Source organism: Macrotis lagotis, chromosome 1 (genome assembly GCF_037893015.1).
Source record: "Macrotis lagotis isolate mMagLag1 chromosome 1, bilby.v1.9.chrom.fasta, whole genome shotgun sequence".
Lineage (NCBI taxonomy): Eukaryota > Metazoa > Chordata > Mammalia > Peramelemorphia > Peramelidae > Macrotis > Macrotis lagotis.
The window spans coordinates 38,461,123-38,473,856 of record NC_133658.1 but is presented as its reverse complement, the minus strand read 5'-3'; positions in this window follow the sequence as shown (position 1 = coordinate 38,473,856).

Genomic DNA, 12,734 nt, shown 5'->3' with positions numbered 1-12,734 from the left:
AGGAAAAATCAGGATATTTATGCTAAGATACATGACATTTATTTCATTTTGTAAAAAGTTTATTCAGTGAACAAATAATATCTATCTTCTTTATTTCTCCCCTACCCTTCCCTCGGCTAAGAAAACAAACCCTACAACAAATAGTCAAAAAAACAAATCTTCACGTTGACCAAATTCTAAATTTTGTGTCTCACTCTGAGTCTCTGTCCATCACTTCTCTGTGAGGAGGTTGTCAGCATTCTAAATCATCAGTCTCTGGTATCATGTTTGATCATGTCATTGTTCTTAAGCCTTTTAAAAATCATTTGTTCTTATAATTTTGTTGCAGCATGAATTGTTTTCCTGGTTTTGCTCAAATCACACATAGTGGTGCTCTGAATTAAAACTGAAAGCTGAAACACATTGCCAAAGAGAAATGGCAAAAATACAGCCCTTGTTTTGCTACTGAAATTTTTTTTCAATGTAATGCCTTATTGAGGAAGGATTGGGGAGCATTTACTGAAAATAATATAAGTGCAGAGGATTGAAAGTGGATACCATTTTTTTATTTTAAATTGTTGTATTGCTAAATTATATGTGATGTCACAAAAAAAATAACGAGATAGAATTTAAGGAAATAGAGAACTGAACTAGTTAAGTTTCATATAGCCAGATAATAAGTGATGCTGTCTTTTTTGGGGTTAGAATTCCCTGCTGAAGCAATGTATCCCACATACTTGAGTTTGTGCAGAACTGACATTTGTCAAATGAAAACTTTAAAAGAGTGGCTTCTAGCCAGTACTTTCAGTAATGTTACAGAGACTTCAGTTTTTGCATGTGCTGCTTAAAAGTGCAAGGGACTCAGAAATGAGTGGCTCATACCTTTGATCTTAGGTTACATCTATACATCAATGAATATTTCACCTGGGAGTGGCCTGTTATATGGAAAGGTTAAGTGATTGACCTTCATAAAGCTGGCATGTTCCAGAGTTAGGACTGAAATTTGAAGGCCATGCCTACATCCGTTATGTCACAGTTTCTTGATAGGACATGGAATGTCCCATGCTTGTAACATGCTATTTGATAATAGGAAGGAAGATTATATGGTTTAATTATCTTGGAACCAACATTATCTCTATTATGCGACTTGTTGTGTTGCCTGTTGGAATTGTCTTCATTTACATTATTGTGGTCATTGTATCATTAGTTTTTTTCTTGATTCTGTGTCATGTGATACATTTTCCCTTGTTTCTTTTTCTTTTTTTTCTTTTTTAGGTTTTTGCAAGGCAATGAGGTTAAGTGGCTTGCCCAAGGCCACACGGCTAGGTAATTATTAAGTGTCTTGAGACCGGATTGAACCCAGGTACTCCTAACTCCAGAGCCGGTGCTTTATCCACTGCGCCACCTAGCCGCCACCCCCCCTTGTTTCTATTAATACCCTATGTTTATCTTTCCATGTGGTATAATAATATTCCATTACATTCAATAGCAGTTTATTCAGTTATTCCCAATTGTTTTCCAGATTTATTTGCTGTTAGAAATAATAATTTTTTAAAAAGGGTAATTATGATCTAGTCTTAGATGAGCAGAACTGGGAGAACAATTTATTCAATGATAGCATTCAAAAGATATTAGGGGACAAGTAGAAGGTAGAACACTGGCCCTGGTGTCAGCAGGACCTGACTTCAAATCTAGCCTCATACACTTGACACTTACTATCTGTGACTCTGGGCAGGTCACTTTACCCTGATTGCCTTGCCAAAAAAATAAATATTGGAACTCTTGTTATGATAAGCCATGAGTCCAAGAGGCCTGAAGGAGGCTGCCCACCTCCTGCCAGAAAGGGGATGGACTTAAAATGCAGAATGATACCCTCACTTTTGGCCATGGTGTGGGAATTTTTTTTAAGAATGTACATAAATGGACAGCTACATGGCACAGTAGCTAGAGTGCTTGCTGGGTAGTCTCATCTTCCCAAATTCAAATTTGGTTTCAGATACTTATTAGCTATGTGACCCTGGGCAAGTCACTTAACCCTGTTTACCTCAGTTTCCTCATCTGTAAAATAAGCTGGAGAAGGAAATGGCAAACCACTCCAGTATCTTTTCCAAGAAAACCCAAACAGGGTTATCAAGGATCAGACTCAACTGATAAAAACAACTGAACAGCAACAACAAACAGATTTGTTATAAAGAATTTTCAAAATTGTTTAATGGGGGCAATAGTGAAAGGGAAAGCCAATAAATTATTAAAGTAAATAAACATTTTAAAAACCAATATCCTTGGTCCAGCTTTGTTCCTTTGTTTTATGGGCTCCTCTGAATTCATTGCATGTTGTTTATTTTCTAGAGGCCTTTCCCAAGTCCTTTCCAATGCTACTCCTTCCCATGAAGGTTACCTTTCATCAACAAGGTTGCTGAACTTGTCTTTACTTTGTCATTTGCATGTTCTTTCTCCTATTAGAAGGTGAGTTCCTCAAAAGCACATTCTGTTTTTGCCTTTGTATCCAGTGTTTAGCACCGTGCTTAGGATATTATAAGTATCTAATAAATGACTGTTAATTGACTGAAATAAAAGCTGGTCTTTACCAATATCATTTGTTACCATGAGTGCTTTAATGTGAGCTGGATATTCTTTGGCCTCCATTTTTGTAATCCTTGATGCAAATCATATTTCAGAGACTTCACAGAGTAAACTCAGGGTGGGAGCAATCATCTATTAGAGTTGTCCCTAAGGTCAGACCCAGTTCTTGATTACCCATTGCTTGGATCACCATTCATTCCCTTGGGGAACTCTCAGAATTTGGGGACAGGTAGGCAATATACCAGACAACTTAGTGGCCAAAAACCAAGATGACCTGAGAAGATCTGCTGGCTCATTTTTATAGGTTCTCACAAAAAGTTCATTTCCTCAGCAGACTCCATCCTCTCAAGAATCAAAGCCAACTCATTATTCAAGGGGCAGCTCCAGGCATTGAAACCCTGTTGCCTAGGATATGACATTGAATGATTCTTAAGATAATTAATCATGGGGCAGTGCAAGTCCCTAAGACTTAACTCACTGCCATATTCCCTTTATGATTCCCTCCTACTTTTATTGTATGAACTTCACTTGTTTTTTTCTCTGTTCCCATTTGCTAAAGGTATTGAAATTTACTCATCCAAATGAGACCAGTTTTCTGGGATCAGAAAAGAGATCCTCTGGGACCAGTAGAAAACAGACATTCTTTCCCTAATGGTTGAACAAATCCCTGTTAGTGTCCTTTGGATTTTATCCTTCGTGTACTGACTTTGTGCCCAAAGACTGTATCTTAGACCCTCTTCTCTTCTGTCTCTAAACTCTTCATGAAGTTTTATAGATACAACTATCTCTATGCAATTAAATCCAAAATCTACATATCCAGCCTTATCTTTTTTCCTAAATTCCAGTCATTTATCGAGCTTTCCCATTTGATACTCTTTCTGCATCCCATAGGCATCTTAAACTCAAGTCCAAAACAGAATTTGTCTCCCCATCTAAACACACTCTTCTTCCTCTACTCCGTAAAGGTATCATCATTCATTAGGTCAGCCAAGTCTACAAGTGTAGTAGGAGTTGTTTTTGGCTCTTTATTCTTACTCCCTCTGCTCATTATTGGTTGAAAAATCTTGCCAGTTCTGCCTCTACGGCGTCTTTCTCATCTGTTGCCTGTCAACTCACATTACTGCTACCCTAGTTGAATTCCTCATTGCTTACCACAGGACTATTTCAGTGACCTCCCAGGTGGAGTCCCTTCAACTGTCTCTTTCCTTGTTCTCCACATACTTGTAAAATTGATACACCTAAACTTTAGATTTTACAATCCCAACCCTCTGCTCATAAAAATTCAGTGATTTCCATTGTTTTTAAGATAAAATACAAAGTCTTTTTTGGGGGGGCATTTGCCTCTTTCCAGGATAATTAACTATGACTAATGTGGCTAACCCATAGAAATAGACTTAAGTATTCCCAAATCTAATCAAGAGACCTTAAAATAGGAAAAAGTTGAGGAAAACAATCATCCACATAGATCTGAAAAGCTTGATATGATGAGTTACAGAAGCAACAGGTAAGTATAGAATAATAATAATGATCATAATTATATAATATGTAAATTATTTTACAGAGAAGATAAGTAATTCATAGATGATTGTATCCGAGTCAGAAATAGATCAATAGTCTGAGCTTCTATGTAAAAATGAACAAAGAATGAGTAATGAGTAATATTTGTACAGCACTTTATTCAGTATCTGGCACATAGTAGCCACATAATAAGTGTTTTCCCTTCACTTCCTACTAATATAGAAGTGGAATTAGGTATTCTAACATATATAATAAATTTGAGATTTGATAGGATAAATTTTATGACAGTAGGTTTTGTAAGAACATTCCTTATTCAAATAGAAAAATACATAAAAGAAAGGGATAGGGAACCACTGTACATTAAGAACATATGGTTTATCGGGCAGCTAGGTGGTGCAGTGGATAAAGCACCAGCCCTGGAGTCAGGAGTACCTGGGTTCAAATGTGGTCTCAGACACTTAATAATTACCTAGCTCTGTGGCCTTGGGCAAGCCACTTAACCCCATTTGCCTTGCAAAAAAACTAAAAACAAAAAAAAAGCCTAAAAAAAATAACATATGGTTTGTAAGGAAATGGAGGTACCTGAGGGGGAGAAGAAAGTGAAATTGGTTGTTGAAACTCAAATTACAGGACCCAAATATTAAAAAGATATGATAATCAAATTATTAAAGGAACTAACTCAAATATATTGCACCAAAAGTCATTCTGATATCTTTCAGTATTTTTCTCTTACCTTGTTGGATCATTATGTAAATTTTCTCCTGGTACTGCTTATGTCCTTTTACTTAAGTTAATGTAAGTCTTTTTGAGTTTGTCTGAATTCCTCATACTTATTTTTTCTTAGGCCAAAACATTTTTCTTTACATTTATATATCATAGTTTATTTAGACATTCTCCAATTAAACTATATTCATTTTCCTTGTAGTCATTTACTAATTAAAACATACTACAGTGAGCATTTTATTGTATACATTAGACCTTCCCTTCCTTCTTTGACCTTCTTGGGAGTCTGTATCTCACAGTGATATTGCTGGTCAAAGTTCTTACACAGTTTATTGACTTTTAAAAGTATATTCCAAATTATTTTCCAGAGTATTTGGTTAAACTAATCCTTAACCACACCAACACTATATTAGTGCACCTGTTTTCCCAACACCGAAAACATCTCTTTATTAGAGAGTAGAGATTGATATAGGCAATTTTTTGTAGAGGAGCCCTCTCTAATAAGTTTTTGAGGGAATATTCCTCTGGGAGACTGGTGCCTAACTTTCAAATTCAAGAATTCTTGATCACTTGGAAATTCTAAAATGGAGAATTATGAGATAACCCTCAATGTGGAAATGTCTATTCTCAGGATCACAGATCTCTTGTATTTAGAGAAGAAAATAGTAGCCTTATAACAGGAGTTTCAAAATCTCCTCTCCCTCATTTTAATCAACATAATATGCATATCACATCTTCATTCACTTGATGTCATGGTCTTCTTCAATTATGAAAAACACCACCACCACCACCACTAATGACAACAACTTTCCTGGACAATCACAAACCCCTCTCCAGGTTACCATTTTATGTTCATGGGGCACTTGAAAGAGAAATATTCCCCATCTCTTGCCCCTCCTGGTTAGGAAATCACGGGGAGAAAAAAGATTCAGAAAAAAAGGAAACAGGAAGCCTTCTCTTTCTGTCTCTGTTCTCTGAAGGAGGGTCTCCTTTCATGAGTCTATCCTGGGGTGGCTAGGTGGCGCAGTGAATAGAGCACCAACCTTGGAGTCAGGAGTACCTGGGTTCAAATCCGACCTCAGACACTTAATAATTACCTAGCCATGTGGCCTTGGGCAAGCCACTTAACCCTATTGCCTTGAAAAAATCTAAAAAAAAAAAGAGTATCCTAATCCTTAAAGTAACAAAATCATGGAAAGGCAGCTCCAATTTCTAAGGCCCAATCACCAAGGTTTAAATTCCCAATTCCACATCTATGGGGATCAAATGAGGCATGATCAAAAACTCTTGATCTCATCAAATTGACTAAGAGGGGATTTGAGAAAAACTCATCAAATTAATAAGGAGCTTTCCTATCATTCTTTCCTTACTTATCTATTTTGTATTCTGTCATATGCTAATATGATGTTTTGAAGTCAAATCTCAAAGTTATTTTGTTTGATAATTTGCATTCCCAAGTTTGAAAATTATTTGTACTTCCAACTAGACTAGGAAGAATCAGAAATAATTTTATTCAATATCCCAGTATTCAATACACATGAAAACAAATTATATAGGAAAGCAATCTCTATTTGGCAAGATTGCTGGAAAATCAGGAAAGCAACCTGGCAGAAAATAAGATTAGATAAACAACTTATACCATATATCATAATGAACTTAGAAGGAATACTTGAACCTAAATATTCAAGATTATACCATTAAAAATTTTGAAGGGAGCCAGACATTGTTTCTCTCACAGCTCTGGAGAGGGAGTGAATTTTTAAATAAAATGAAGATAAAGATAATTGCAAAACATAAAATAATTTTTATTATATGAAATTTAAAAGTTTTTTTAAATGAACAAGTTTTTACTGTACCAAGAATGAGAAAAGAAATGGTGAAATGTGAAAAAAATATTGTCCAAGATGGATAGGTAGTTAATAGAAGTTATTGATACCAAAAACCATTATCAAACAAGTGAGTAATCAAAGGATATAAACAAAATGGATATGTTGTAAGAATAACGATAATGAAAATTAATTTTTTTAAAAAGTCCTTTTTTATCTCTGTTGACCATTTATCCTTAAAGGACTGATCCTCATAATTAGGCAAGACTATATATCTTGAACTGGGAAATGAGTTTGGGAACCATGCAGAGAAGGGAGAGCGGAGGAAGGGAGGGGATAGAATTTAGAACTTAAAATTTTTAACTAAGAATGTTGAAAATTGTTTTTACATATTTAATAAAATATTAATTTTTTAGATGGAAGAACTGACACTTAAATAAAGATATTTGTGAAGTGTTCATACTCATACAAAACTCTGGCAAGGATTGATAACAAATTATTACTATTGATGAACATTTTGCTCTTTATATTGTTATGCCTGACTACATTTTATAGGTAACATATATACCATTGTTCCTAGTAGTGGTGATGTGAGCTAAAATAGGGGCATATTGCTATTTTATTAAAGAATCTAAAACTGAGAAAGGAGAAAGCAGATGATTGTAAATGTTATACTAAGGATTTTTAAAATGATCCTTTATTTAACAACTTGTTTTCTTTCAGTATTCTCATTGCTCATGCCTAGTAGTTGACCTATATCCCCCATCAGAATAAGGATTTTAAAGACAGAAGCAATGTTTTTGCCTCTCCTTTGTATTCTCCACATTTAGCGCAGTATTTGGAAATATAGTAAATACTTAATAAATGTTGACTGATCAAGAACTGTAAATAAAGGTAGATATCAATTTATTGGGAGATTTTTTTTTAGGTTTTTTTGCAAGGCAAATGGGGTTAAGTGGCTTGCCCAAGGCCACACAGCTAGGTAATTATTAAGTGTCTGAGATAGGATTTGAACCCAGGTACTCCTGATTCCAGGGCGGGTGCTTTATCTATTGTGCCACCTAGCCGCCCTGGGAGATAGTTTTTAAAAAAGTTGTACATGAATATAATAGAACATTTCATTCCATCTTAAAAAGCTATGAGGAATGCAGAGAATCGTGGGAAGACACATGAAATGATGCAAAGTGAAGTACAAAATTGCTAAAACAATTTAATAGAAAGAATAACAAGACTATAGAAACTGAATTCTATGAAAATTGAGCAACTTACCTTGGGCCCAAATATGAGATAAGAGAACTCCCTATTGTAATGAACCACTATAGATCATGCTTTCAACATGCTGGTTTGATTTGCTTCACCCTATCACCCATATTTTCATTATTATTATAGAGCCTGACCTTCTCTGGACAGATGAAGTAAAAGCTAGTTAGCCAAAAAAAATTCATTTAAAAGAAGAAAGAAAATTACTTGTTTACCTACTTTGAGAACTTTCCAATTGGGAAATATTCTTTGTTGTTATATAGGATTGTAGGTCTAAATTAAATCAGAACTTAAGAGAGCACCTAATACAGTTTCTTAAATGTACAGGTCAAAAAGTTATGACCCCAGGGAGGTTATGTGATTTTCCAATGGTCTAAGTAGTAAATGGAGCTGAGATGTATTCTCAGATATACACATCTCCTAACTCCACAGTCTATGTTTTTTCCACTCTATCCTGTTGCCTCCAGGTTTATAACTTCCAAACAAAGCTTAGACTTCCTACTTTTATCAGCAATTTACTACATTGCTTTATTTCCAGTTAACTAATTCTCTTCTAATCATAGTGCTGCTGGAACAGCTGGGGTAGGAAAATTGAGAGGTACAGTTGTGGTTCATTTTGAACTCAGGGCCTCCTGATACCAGGGCTGGTGCTCCGTTCACTGAGCCACCTAGCTGTCCCATAGCTGTGGTTCATTTTGGTGATGAAATTACCAAATTCTAATTCAGGGAAGTAAGAAAGGTTTAGTATTTAATTCATAGGCTACACAAAAGGTTTACAAATTAGCTTCTGTGGAGAAGAAGCAAGAGTGTGTTTCAGTACTGTTGTGACCTAAAGGGAAAGAAAGACTAATAGGAAGGCTATGATTAGCAGTGAATGATGGAAAGAAAGGCTAAATAAAGTAAAGGCAGGAAACCACTGATCCTTAATGAAGGAGAATAGTCATGTGGGAATCACATTTTGGTTCTTTAACAACAAGATAAAGAAGGTGTACTATCAGACTGCCTTCTCTGGGGGTGGGGGGAGAGAAGTGAGATTGCGGGGAAATTGTAAAATTTTAAAAAAATTAAAAAAAGATAAAGAAGGTAAGTTTCTAAGAAGATAGCAAGGTTAACCAAAAAGAGGCAGTTACAAACTGGGAAAGAAGGTGAGTTTTTAAAAAGCTAGTAATGCGCAAGTCAGGTTAAAGGAAGTAAGTTTTTAAAAAGATAGTAAGACAAAAGTTAGGTTTTGTAAAAAGGTAAAAAAAGAGTTTTTTTTTTTAAGAAGATAGGTTATGCAAAGAAGAGACAGCTGTGGTAGAATAGCAAAGACAATTAAGAAAGAAAAAAAGGAAGCTGCCACCAGACAGTAACACATGGATCCAACCATATGAAGCTGGTACCACATGGATCTAGTCTGGAGAAAGGAAGTGAAAAAGTAACCAGTCAGCAGCTGTAGGAAAAAAAGGGGGTCAGAGGCCCTCTCTAAATATACTTTTGTGATGGGAAGAACAGGGTTAGCATTTTAAAATAATAATAACAACAATGATGAGGATGATGATGATGATAACAACAATAATGTTTATCCTTCATTCTCAAAGACCACGACATCAGGGAGGTGACAGGATTTAAGTGGTGGGGGGCTGTGTCACCAGCCTCATTTTCTTTTCCAGAGCCATCTAGGTGACCAGCTAGGAATCAGGATGACTGGAGATGGTTCTTAACCCTGAGGGGCAATCAGGGTTAAATGACTTGCCCAAGGTCACACAGCTAGTAAACGCCTGAGCCTGGATCTGAACTCCCATCCTCCTGTCTCCAAGGCCAGTGCTTTCTATCCACTGTGGCGTCTAGCTACAGCATTTAGGGAATGGTTAACAACTGAAGTTAAGTCAGTATCCACTTTGCATGAGCAGCATCTACCAAACACTATTCAGATACAGTCACCCACTAAATCCAGACAGAGGGATCCCCAGTAGGGGTTTCTAAAAGCCAATATAGAATCAAGAACAATTTTAACAGTACAAAAATTGCAATATTTGTTTCCAATACAAAAAGGAAAATACCATATTTCTCTGGGCTCAGAATTCCCCTGTTAATGTAAAAAGTTTTGAAAAAAAAGTTGCCTTTTGAGTTTGTAATCTATTTAATAAACTGTTTTCCAGTTCCTCAGTATTTTCTGTTAAAATTAGAATCATTTTTTTCCAGGTTATACTAGAATAACTTAACTGTGACCCCCAAGAAGTGATAGCATCCTTAGGGATCACATCCTGGGCAACTATTGGCAAAGGAGCTAAACTAGGCTGAGGGTAGCCATCTACTCGCTCTGTGAGTTAGAGTATGAAGAATTACCCTGGTGGAAAAGGCAAGTGAGAACAACTCCTTCCAATGTCCACGAAACAGGTACTGGCCAGCACTCAAGTTTGGTCGGACATGGAAACCACCAAGGTCAGGTGAAAAAATCATTTCTCATAACTTTATTATTCCTTTTAGAGAATCCTAGGCTTTATATCAGATCACCTTGTTCCCTAGTGATAGATTCCAAGGGTCTCTGGTCTCCCCCCGCCCCATGTTGATTTACAAATCTAGGAGAATAATGCTCAGGGTGTAAGGAGACCATCCTCCCAGGAAGAGGTACAGAGACATAATCTCTGTGGATCTGTTTCGGGTAGTGCAAATTCTCATGCATAGACCCCTAAGGAGGTTAATGATTTTCCCCCATTTCCCAAATCGTAGAAGAATCCATTCTCTTTCCCACCTTCGTGTGACCATGCCATGCTATCTGATCCTTCTGTCTATGATCCGCACCCATCGGTTTTTTGCTTTGGTAAATCCCAGAGAATAAAACTTCCCGTCTAATGCATCTTTTTCTGTTCTGTTGTTTCCACGCTATGCTTTTAAGGCCCTTAGGGTTCCCGCGCTGCATCGGGACCATGGCCGGTCATCCTGGCTCTTGTGCTTGTCCTGCACTGGGGTGACTCTGGAAGCCGGAGCCCCTGGCTGGGCCGGACATCACCCTGGGACGTCAATGGTCCTCCGAGAAAAGCGTGGGGGGAGGCCGCCGCGTGCCCCGGCAGGAACAGCCTCTGGACTCCAGCCCCCAGCGGGCACCGGACTGGGCTGCGCCCGCCGGGGCTGACCGCAGGAGGCCTCCCCCGCGCCGGCCAGGGCGCCTGGACGCTGGCCCGGCTTCTGCTTCGCGACGGAGGCCGGGAACCGAGCTGGATGCCGCCAGGCGCAGGTGCGGGTGCAGGGCTGCGGGGCGCCGGCCGGCCTTTGTTCTGTCCGTCCGTGCGGCGGTGCCCGGGCCTCCCGCTGCTCCCCTTCTGCCCACAAGGACCGCCTGCACCCCTGTCTTCCCCTGCCACCCCGCCTCAGGGACTGCGGGGGGAGGTGGGGAGAGGGCGCCCTGGGTCCGAGAGCGGGAGGGGGCGCCGGGGGCTTCTCCACCCAGACTTGCGACCTCCTGGGCCGTGTGGGAAGACTCTGGAGAGTGAATCTGTGTCCGCGCCAGGCCTGGGGACCCCGGCCTCTGCAGGGGGCGCGGCCCCGCCTTGTGTCCCGGACCCCTCGGGCCGTCTGATGACCCTTGTCAGAATCACGTTATTTCAAAAATGCATCGGAAACCCATTGCATTTTAGGAAACACGTTGCCATCCAAGATGCTAGATCCCTGAAATAGACCCTTTGGGGGGGGTGACCCTGGACCCCAGGCTTAGAACCCCTGATTTAGCGCCTTCCTGTTAGTTTGTATTCCCAGGAATTCCGTGAACTCGTGTGAAACAACCAATGCTGAGTTCACTGAGCTCTGACCAAGTCCGCCCAGCGCAGTGTCCTTTCCATTGTCTAAATCCCCGTGCAAAGTAAACCTGATTCCGTGTTGTTCTGAGGGTGCTAAAACAATGCTGAGAAGAAAATGCAGCATGGCATTCTCCAGACTGATAATCATTATCTGCACTAAGACAAGCTAAGCATCGAAAAATACACTTGGATTCAATTGAGTCTATCCCCAATCTAAGAAAAACCAAACTGAGCTAGAAACAAAAGCTAAAGAACTTGGCATGGAAATTATTAAAACTGATCCAGTACCCTGGCAAGGATGGAGAGCGATGGTTTATGAGCAGCTACTCTTCCCTGACACACGTCCTGCATCAAGAATGCAGTTTTTAAATTTTAGTTTGGCAAAGTGATTAGCTAGTATTAATTTCTTGGAAAACTTTTTCTTTCATTTATGACAATCTTCAAAATGTTCATTTTTCAACTACAATTCAGATCAATTAACATTGAACAAGAGCACAAATTAATCAGACAATATGAGAGCTTTGAACAATTTAAAATTTGTTTTGTCTTGTTTTTTTACTGGAAAGCATGAACTTCAAATTGAAATCTGTTAGGTAAATTTAAAGACATTTCATTTAATAAATGTAATAAATTTAATGCTTTCCCTAGGAATATATTACTAGAAAAATGTTATTCAACACATGAAATTATATTTTTTTTTATTGGGACAAAGGATAAAAGCATTATCTTGATTTATGAGAACAACTTACTTCAGATAACTGGTGAAAAAATATATCATTGAAATGAAATTTTAAAACATGAAACTAATTTGAACTATTTTCAGGATTTTGTATGTTATGTACAAAGAAACAATGTTCAAATCCCTACCACTCTTTAGAAAACTAGTAAGATAGCACTATTGCAGTCGGTGCTAAAGATGAAAGCAGTTTCAATTTAATGCTTATAAGTTATAAGAGGATGGAAAATTATTTAACAGATCACATATCAGATATGAAAAAAGTTTATTGGACTGGTGTAAAACTGCATTTATCAAATTTTGTAACTATCAGTTGACTGAGGCGATGATGTT